General features: G+C 39.9%; 1 protein-coding gene across 1 annotated transcript in view; it reads right to left on the reverse strand.

Annotated features, from left to right (window-relative positions):
* The window catches only part of MFAP3L (microfibril associated protein 3 like), a 333,301-nt gene that overhangs the window by 22,566 nt on the left and 302,778 nt on the right, over window positions 1-7,957 (reverse strand). The window lies entirely within an intron of this gene.

Raw genomic sequence — 7,957 nt, forward strand, 5'->3', positions numbered from 1 at the left:
GAGACTGACATTTCAGGGTGGATATTAAAGCACTAATTTTCTTCTTTGGTGTAACACTTGCATTCCTGATGTATCTTACTGCTGGAATACAGGAAAAGTGCCGTATTTTTAATGCATTCAGTTTTCTTTGGTATTACTATCTGTTCCAGTTTTTGATACATTGAGGTATGTCTTCTTTTCAACCAAACGATGAAATAGTGGAGACGGTGAAATACATGTGCCTGGCTAATTGGCAAGTTAATTGACCAATGTAGAAAGTATAGCGCCTTATTTGAGTACCCTTTTTGAGAAGGTATGGTGAGAATGGGCAAGGGTGTCAGCATCTTCTCCTAATTGTTTTCAGTTTTGGTTCATGAAGAATGCCTAGTTTGTTAATCTGTGATATTGCCTAGAACTGTATCTATCTGTTTTTACTTATACTAGTGTAGTAAAGCCGCATATCATGACAGTAAAATGATTACTGTGATGCGTTAATCAGACTCTATTAAAATCTATATGACGATGTGTGGTTTGGCCTTTAATTGTATCTGTAACAGTCCTCCCGCTTTTACTCCTGCCCTGCGCAGCATAGGCCAGTGTGCCTGGCACAAGCAGCCTTCTCTCAGGTTACGAAGCCATTCCTATGCTCTGCAAGCAGGGAGCAACAGGAGAGTGGCTGCCAGGGTGCACGCAGGACGTAGGTGCAGCCAGCAGTAGTACATGGCCCCGGCTCATCAGTGAAAGCTGCAGGGTCTGCAGAAAGATGTAACTTCAGTTCCCTTTCAAAAACATTTTTTTCCAAAGAAAAATTGTGCTGTCTGCATGAAGAGAAAACAGATAAATGGTTGACATGCTTTTTAATAAAAAAATTAAACATTTGAAATTTACTAATAAAACTGCCTAAAAGGGGATGGTATTTGAATGGTTAAAAAAAAAAAAAATTCAGTAGCCTTCTAAAATTAAACCTGTAGTGAGAAGGAAACCCTTTACTAAAAAACCCAGAGGAGATCTTTTTACCATTCATTTATTTGTTCATTCAGTAGACACTTAGCACTTACTGTGTGCCAGTACTGTTCTATGTTCTCGACGCTTACATCCCAGTAGGGAAAGACAGACAAATACATAGTAGGTCAGATGGTGATAAATACCATGGATTCATTACTTCAGCAACTAAAAATTATTTCTCTATGCCACACAGTGTCCTAGGTGGACATGAATCAGGTGGAAATCTCTAATGGAGCTTTCTAGTAGAGAAACAGTGACGTGATGTGGGGAGGTGTGCTATTTTTATAGTGAATAATCAGGGAAAGCCTCAGGGACGAGGTGACGTTTGAGCGGAAACCTAAAGAAAATGAAGGAGTGGTCTGGTTATCTGTAAGAGTAATGTTCCAAGCAGAGGAGACAATATATTCAAAGGACCTGAGAGGGGATAGACCTGGTGGGTCACTGTGGCTGGAGAAAAGGGGAAGATGTCAGAGATGAGAGAAGAGAGGTTGAGAATGTAATAAATAGGAAACCAGTGAGGAAGAAAAGTGACATGATGTAATTTAATGTGATCTCCCCGACTTTTTGTTAGGGGATAGATTATAAGGGGACAGAGAAGACCACTTAGGATGCTCTTGGAATAATCCAGGTGAGATATGATAGAGGCTTGAACCTGGCTGAAACTGGTCGATTCTAGACGTATTTTGAAGGTAGGGTAGACAGGACTTACTAATGGATTGAATGTGGGGTATGATGAGAGGGGTCAAAGATGACACCAAGGTTTCTGGCCTAAGTATAATGGCCATTTACTGAGTTGGAGGAGACTTTAGGAATAGATTTGGGAGCGTGCACAGAAGAATTCTGGTTTAAGACATTAAGTTTCAATTGTCTTTTAGACATCCAAATGGGGGTGTCAAGTGGGCAGCTGTATATTTGAAACTAGAATTCGGGAGAAAGGTCTCGCTGGAAAGTTTAAATATGGGAGGTGTCAACCTGAGACAGGACGAGATCACTAGGAGATGGCCGTAAGTGTGAACAGAGAAGAGGTACAAGGACTGAGCATTGCCGCATATTTAGGTTTAGATTTGAGGAGATGAGCCAGCAAGAGAGACTGATGGAGCAGCCAGTGAGGTCGGGTGGGGGTGGTGCCATTAAGAGAAGGGTAGTTCCCTCCCCTCCCCTAAGCCAAGTAATAGTTTCAGAGTGATGGGTTGTTAGGTGTTGCTGATATTAGGACTGAAAATTGACCAATGTGGAGCTAACTGATGTCTTTGACCTGAGTAGGTTCAGTGAAATGGTCGTGCACAAAAGCTGCCTGAAGTGAGTTTCAGAGAAATTGGAAGGAGAGGAATTGAAGACAATTAATATAGACACTTCTTCCTATAAGTTTTTTAGAAAAGGAATATGGGTTCAAGGGCTTTTTTTAAAGATGCAGGATATTGTAGCTTTTTTGTTAATGATGAGAATGCTCAAGAGAGAAAATTGATGATCTTAAGAGAATGAGAGAGAGCACTATGTCCTTGAGTAGGCAAGAGAAGATGGGATCTAAGGCAACTGGTGGGACATTAAGCAGCGTTCATCAAAATGGAGAAAGGCATTTGGTACAATGGGTAGTTGGTACGTGTGAAATTTTCTGGAAGTTACTTTGATTGCTTCTATTTTCTCAGTGAAATAAACTGAGGACAAGGGAGGAGGTATTTGAAGGTTTCAGACAGATGAGGGAGTAGGATCCATGGGCAGCAACATGGCCAACTTAAGGTTAAACGAGACTAGTCTCCACGGTTGTATTTTTTTCTCCAGCCACATGCTGCTGAGCAGGTTCAAGAAAGGAATAGGCAGATTTTTTTTTTTTTTTTTTTAATCAGGTTTAAGATTCTAACAGATGAGTACAACACAGAGAGGCAACGGAGCTGAGTAGGTAGAAGTGATTATAATGGAGACGGCATCTAAGGGCTGGGTGAAGAAGGAAGAATATCAAGTAGAAAAATACTAAAAAGATCAATGAGTTACAGGATATGGTGGGGCTGAAGAATTATTGGGTTGGGGTAGTAGATGAAGTATCATAGATGTGTGATGATATTTGGGCAATAGGATGCTTGAAATTAAGATTAGGGAAGATTAGCATTATTGGTCCTCACAAGGGCTAGGGGATGACTTGGGAGTTGAAGTGGAGTAGTGGTTTAGATCAGGGGTCAGCAGCCTTTTTCTGTAAACAGCAGATGTGAAATATTTTAGGCTTTGTGGGCTCTACAGCCTCTGCCACAACTACTGAACTTTTTGTTGTAGCCATATACAAAATGCAAATGAATGGGCGTGGCTGTGCGCCCATAAAACTTTATTTACAAAAACAGGCAAGGGCTAGATTTGGTCTGCAGCCTAGTTTGCTGACCCCTGGTCTAGACCAGTGGCGGAGAAGGGAGGAAGGAATTGAGAGCTCAGGGTACTGAAAGGATCCATCTACACAGATACTGAAATTAATAAGAATTGTAACAGGAGTAATTTATACAGAATGACATTAAGCCAGTGAGGTCAGGTCTTATGGCATTACCAAGAAGTAGGTTATACCTCCTGGATTAAGTTTTACAGCTTTCATTTTCCTTTGGGTATATCATTTTACATACACATTTGAAAGGTTATATAGAAAAGGTCAGTTATTGATCTTCAGGAGGTGAGCTTAGCTCAACTTGAGTTGGGCAATGGTTTTCTGTTAAATCCTAATTGGGTAGGTACTTCATTCATGAAAGAGCCTAGATGAAGTGGCCAAATCACAGGTAGACAAAGATACCTAGTAAACTAAGTTTACATGGATTATGCAGTTAAGTGAAGAAAAAAAGTAAAAAAGGAAGATTTGGTACCCTAACATAGGAGCCTGCTCTTTAATGAAAAATGCTCAGTAGTCAGGCATCCGGGAACATGTTACCAGCCCTCTGACATAACTGGTTGAGGGTTGAGACTGAAAATCTTTTTTTTTTTTTAAATGATGTTTCACAAGTCTTTTCTTCAGGAAGCCCCCACCCACAACTATGGTATCCAAATTATAACTGCCACATTCTTGGCATTGGTCTCCAATTTCTATCTTGCTCTGAAATACCCAGTTTTCTGAAGATAACACATTTGTGTTAGGATTGTATAAGGAAAGGATGAAAAACTGACCCTTTTTGTCCTCTTTCATTTGTTCTTTGAGAAAAAATCCTGTTGGAATCCATAATACTGATAACAAGAAGGCATATCTTACAAGCTGTACGTTTTGGGGCTGTTGGATCAACAAGTGGCAAAATTAAAGGAATCTAGTATTTCTAGCTAAGCAAATCTTTGTTTCAGTGAAAGATACTTGAGTTTCTTTGGACAGTCAATCTTTAACGGATGTAAGTATTAATACTGGGGACAGTATTTAGAGATATTTGATAAGTGATACCTTACCAATTAGAGTCTGAGGAAAAAAAGCACAAGAGTTTCTAAATTTTTAGATTATTTAAGACCAGTGTGATCTGGTCATTGTTCTTAATCAAAGGGTGGGTGAGCGAATTATTACGGTAATGTTTTTACATAAAACAATAGTTCAGATGAATGCAGGATCTGCAGCTACTTAGATAACTGAAACATGGCAGCTCCTTAAAACCTCTCATCTCCCCATCAGAACCGAAAGGAAAAGATCTTTTTCAATTTTGTTTTGGCTATTATACAAAAATAGCCTCCCTTGTGGAAAGCATCTTAACTTTCTACAAAGGCAGAATGGGCCAGAGGCAGCAAGGGAACACACACATCTAGGCTACAGCAGAGGGGATTAGTGATCCCAGAAGACGGTCTGAGAAGTCAAGAACCCCTAATGCATGGCAGCTCATCAAAATAATTTCTCAACTATTGCTAGTTTGTTTTCTCGGGCACTTAGTGAGAGGCAGGGGATACAGTAATTTTATTCAACAAATACTTGCGTGCACATTCAAAGTTCTGTGTTACTAAGGGGGAAATACATATACACATAAAATACATGCCCTTGAAAAGCTTACAGCCTAATTGCGGAGATGAAACAGCTACTCGTACTGAAACTCCTGTTTCAATAGTCTACTCGTACCTTATGTATATTAAAAAACAGTACCTCAAGTCTGGTTTAAAGAGACAACTGACAGTAAGAACTTTGGAAAACTACTGGTTATTCAGTTCTCTGAGTAAATAAAGTCAATCTTGTACAAAACGTGGAGGTTAAACTATGACTTGATGGCTTTTCTACCTGGAGCATGAAGGGGAAAAGCTTACAAGCTCTTTAGCACAAAGTTTGCTATTTTCATGTGCCATATCGTTTGCTTTCTGTTTTTAAGCTGAAGGACATCTTAACGGCCAGGTTTAAGGAGGACACAGAAATTTAGGAAAACAGTTATCTGCAGATTTGTACTAGAAACCCAATAAAACAATTTCCAAAGGAAAACTTTAAAGTCGAAAATAATGGTATATTGGTTAGTATACCGTAGTATGCTGCTGCCCTTAGGTGCTGTTGAGTTGGTTCCAACTCACAGCAACCCCACGTACAACAGAATGAAACACTGCCTGGCCCTGTGCCATCCTCACAATCGTTATGCTTGACCCCATTCTCACAGCCCCTGTGTCAATCCATCTCTTTGAAGGTCTTCCTCTTCTTTGGTGACCCTCTACTTTGCCAAGCATGACGTCCTTCTCCAGGGACTGATCCTCCTGATAGCATACCCGAAGCATGTGAGACATAGTCTCGCCATCTTTGCTTCTAAGGAGCATACTGGCTGTACTTCCTCCAAGACAGATTGTTCATTCTTTTGGCATTCCATGGTATATTCAATATTCTTCGCCAAGACCATAATTCAAAGGTGTCAATACTTCTTCCGTCTTTTTAATTCATTGTCCAGCTCCTGCATTCATATGAGGCAATTGAAAACACCATGGCTTGGGTCAGGCACACCTTAGTCTTGAGGTGTACTCCATACTGAAGGCTGTGGTCTTTAATTTTCATCAGTAAGTGCTTCAAGTCCTCTTCACTTTGAGCAAGCAAGGTTGTGTCATCTGCATAACTCAGGTTGTTAATGAGTCTTCCTCCAATCCTGATGCCCCATTCTTCATATAGTTCAACTTCTCAAATTATTTGCTCAGCATACAGATAGATTAAGTATGATAAAAGGACACAACCCTTATGCACACCTTTCCTGACTTTAAACCACACAGTATCCCCTTGTTCTGTCTGAACCACTGCCTCTGGATTTATATACAGGCTCCTCATGAGCACAATTAAGTGTTCTGGAATTCCCATTCTTTGCAGTGTTATCCATAACTTGTCATGATCCACACAGTCAAATGCCTTTGCATAGTCAATAAACACAGGTAAACATCTTTCTGGTATTCTCTACTTTCAGCCAAGATCCATCTGATATCAGCAATGACATCCTCATTCCACATCCTCTTCAAATCCAGCTTGAATTTCTGGCAGTTCCCTGTTGATGTACTGCTGCAGCCACTTTTGAATGATCTTCAGCAAAATTTTACTTGTGTGTGATATTAATGATATTGTTCCATAATTTCCCCATTTGGTTGGATCACCTTTCTTGGGAATAGGCATAAATATGGAACTCTTCCAGTCAGTTGGCCGGGTAGCTGTCTTCCAAATTTCTTGGCATAGACGAGTAAGCATTTCAACGTTGCATGTGTTTGTTGAAACATCTCAATTGGTGTTCCGTCAACTACTGGAGCCTTGTCTTTTGTGCAGCCTTCAGTGCAGCTTGGATCTCTTCCTGATCATATGCTACAGAAATGGTTGAATGTCAACCAATTCCTTTTGGTATAGTGACTCTCTGTATTCCTTCTTCTTTTGATGCTTCCTGTGTCACTTAATATTTTCCCTGTAGAATCCTTCAGTATTGCAACTCGAGGCTTGAATTTTTTCTTCAGTTCAGCTTGAGAAATGCTGAGCACGCTCTTCCCTTTTGGTTTTCTAACTCCAGGTCTTTGCACATGTCATAATAATACTTTGTATTCTGGAGCCATCCTCTGAAATCCTCTGTTCAGCTCATTTACTTCATAGTTTCTTCCGTTTGTTTTAGGTGTTCGATATTCCAGAACAACTTTCAGAGTCTCTTCTGACATCCATTTAGGTCTTTTCTTTCTTTCCTGTTTTTTAATGTCCTCTTGCTTTCTTCATGTATGATGTCCTTGATGTCATTCCACAACTCATCTGGTCTTTGGTCATTAGTGTTCAATGAGTCAAATCTGTTCTTGAGATGGTCTCTAATTTCAGGTGGGATATACTCAAGGTCACACTTTGGCTTTTGTGGACTTAATTTTCTTCAGCTTTGACTTGAACTTGCACATAAACAATTGATGGTCTGTTCCGCAGTCAGCCCCTGGCCCTGTTCTGACAATATTGAGCTTTTCCATTGTCTTTTTCCGCAGATGTAGTCAATTTGATTCCTGTGTATTCCATCTGGCAAGGTCCACATGTATAGTTGCTGTTTATATTGTTGAAAAGCAGTATTTGCAATGAAGTCATTGGTCTTGCAAAATCCTATCATGCAATCTCCAGCATCGTTTCTATCACCAAGGCCATATTTTCCAACTACCCATCTTCTTTGTTTCCAACTTTACTTTTATATTCCAATCACCAGTAATTATCAATGCATCCTGATTGCATGTTCAATCAATTTCAGACTGCATAAGCTGGTAAAAATCTTCAATTCCTTTATCTTTGGCCTTAGTGTTTGGTGCATAAATTTGAGTAATAGTCGTATTAACTGGTCTTCCTTGTAGGCGTATGGATATTACCCTCTCAATGACAGCGTCATACTTCAGGATAGCTCTTGAAATGTTCTTCTTGACAATGAATGCAACACCATTCCTCTTCAAGTTGTCATTCCTGGCATAGTAGACCATATGATTGTCCGATTCAAAATGGACAATACCAGTCCGTTTCAGCTCACTAATGCCTAGGATATCGATGTTTATGTGTTCCATTTCATTTTTGATGATTTCCAAATTTTCC

This window comes from Elephas maximus, chromosome 21, assembly GCF_024166365.1.
Source record: "Elephas maximus indicus isolate mEleMax1 chromosome 21, mEleMax1 primary haplotype, whole genome shotgun sequence".
Taxonomy (NCBI): domain Eukaryota; kingdom Metazoa; phylum Chordata; class Mammalia; order Proboscidea; family Elephantidae; genus Elephas; species Elephas maximus.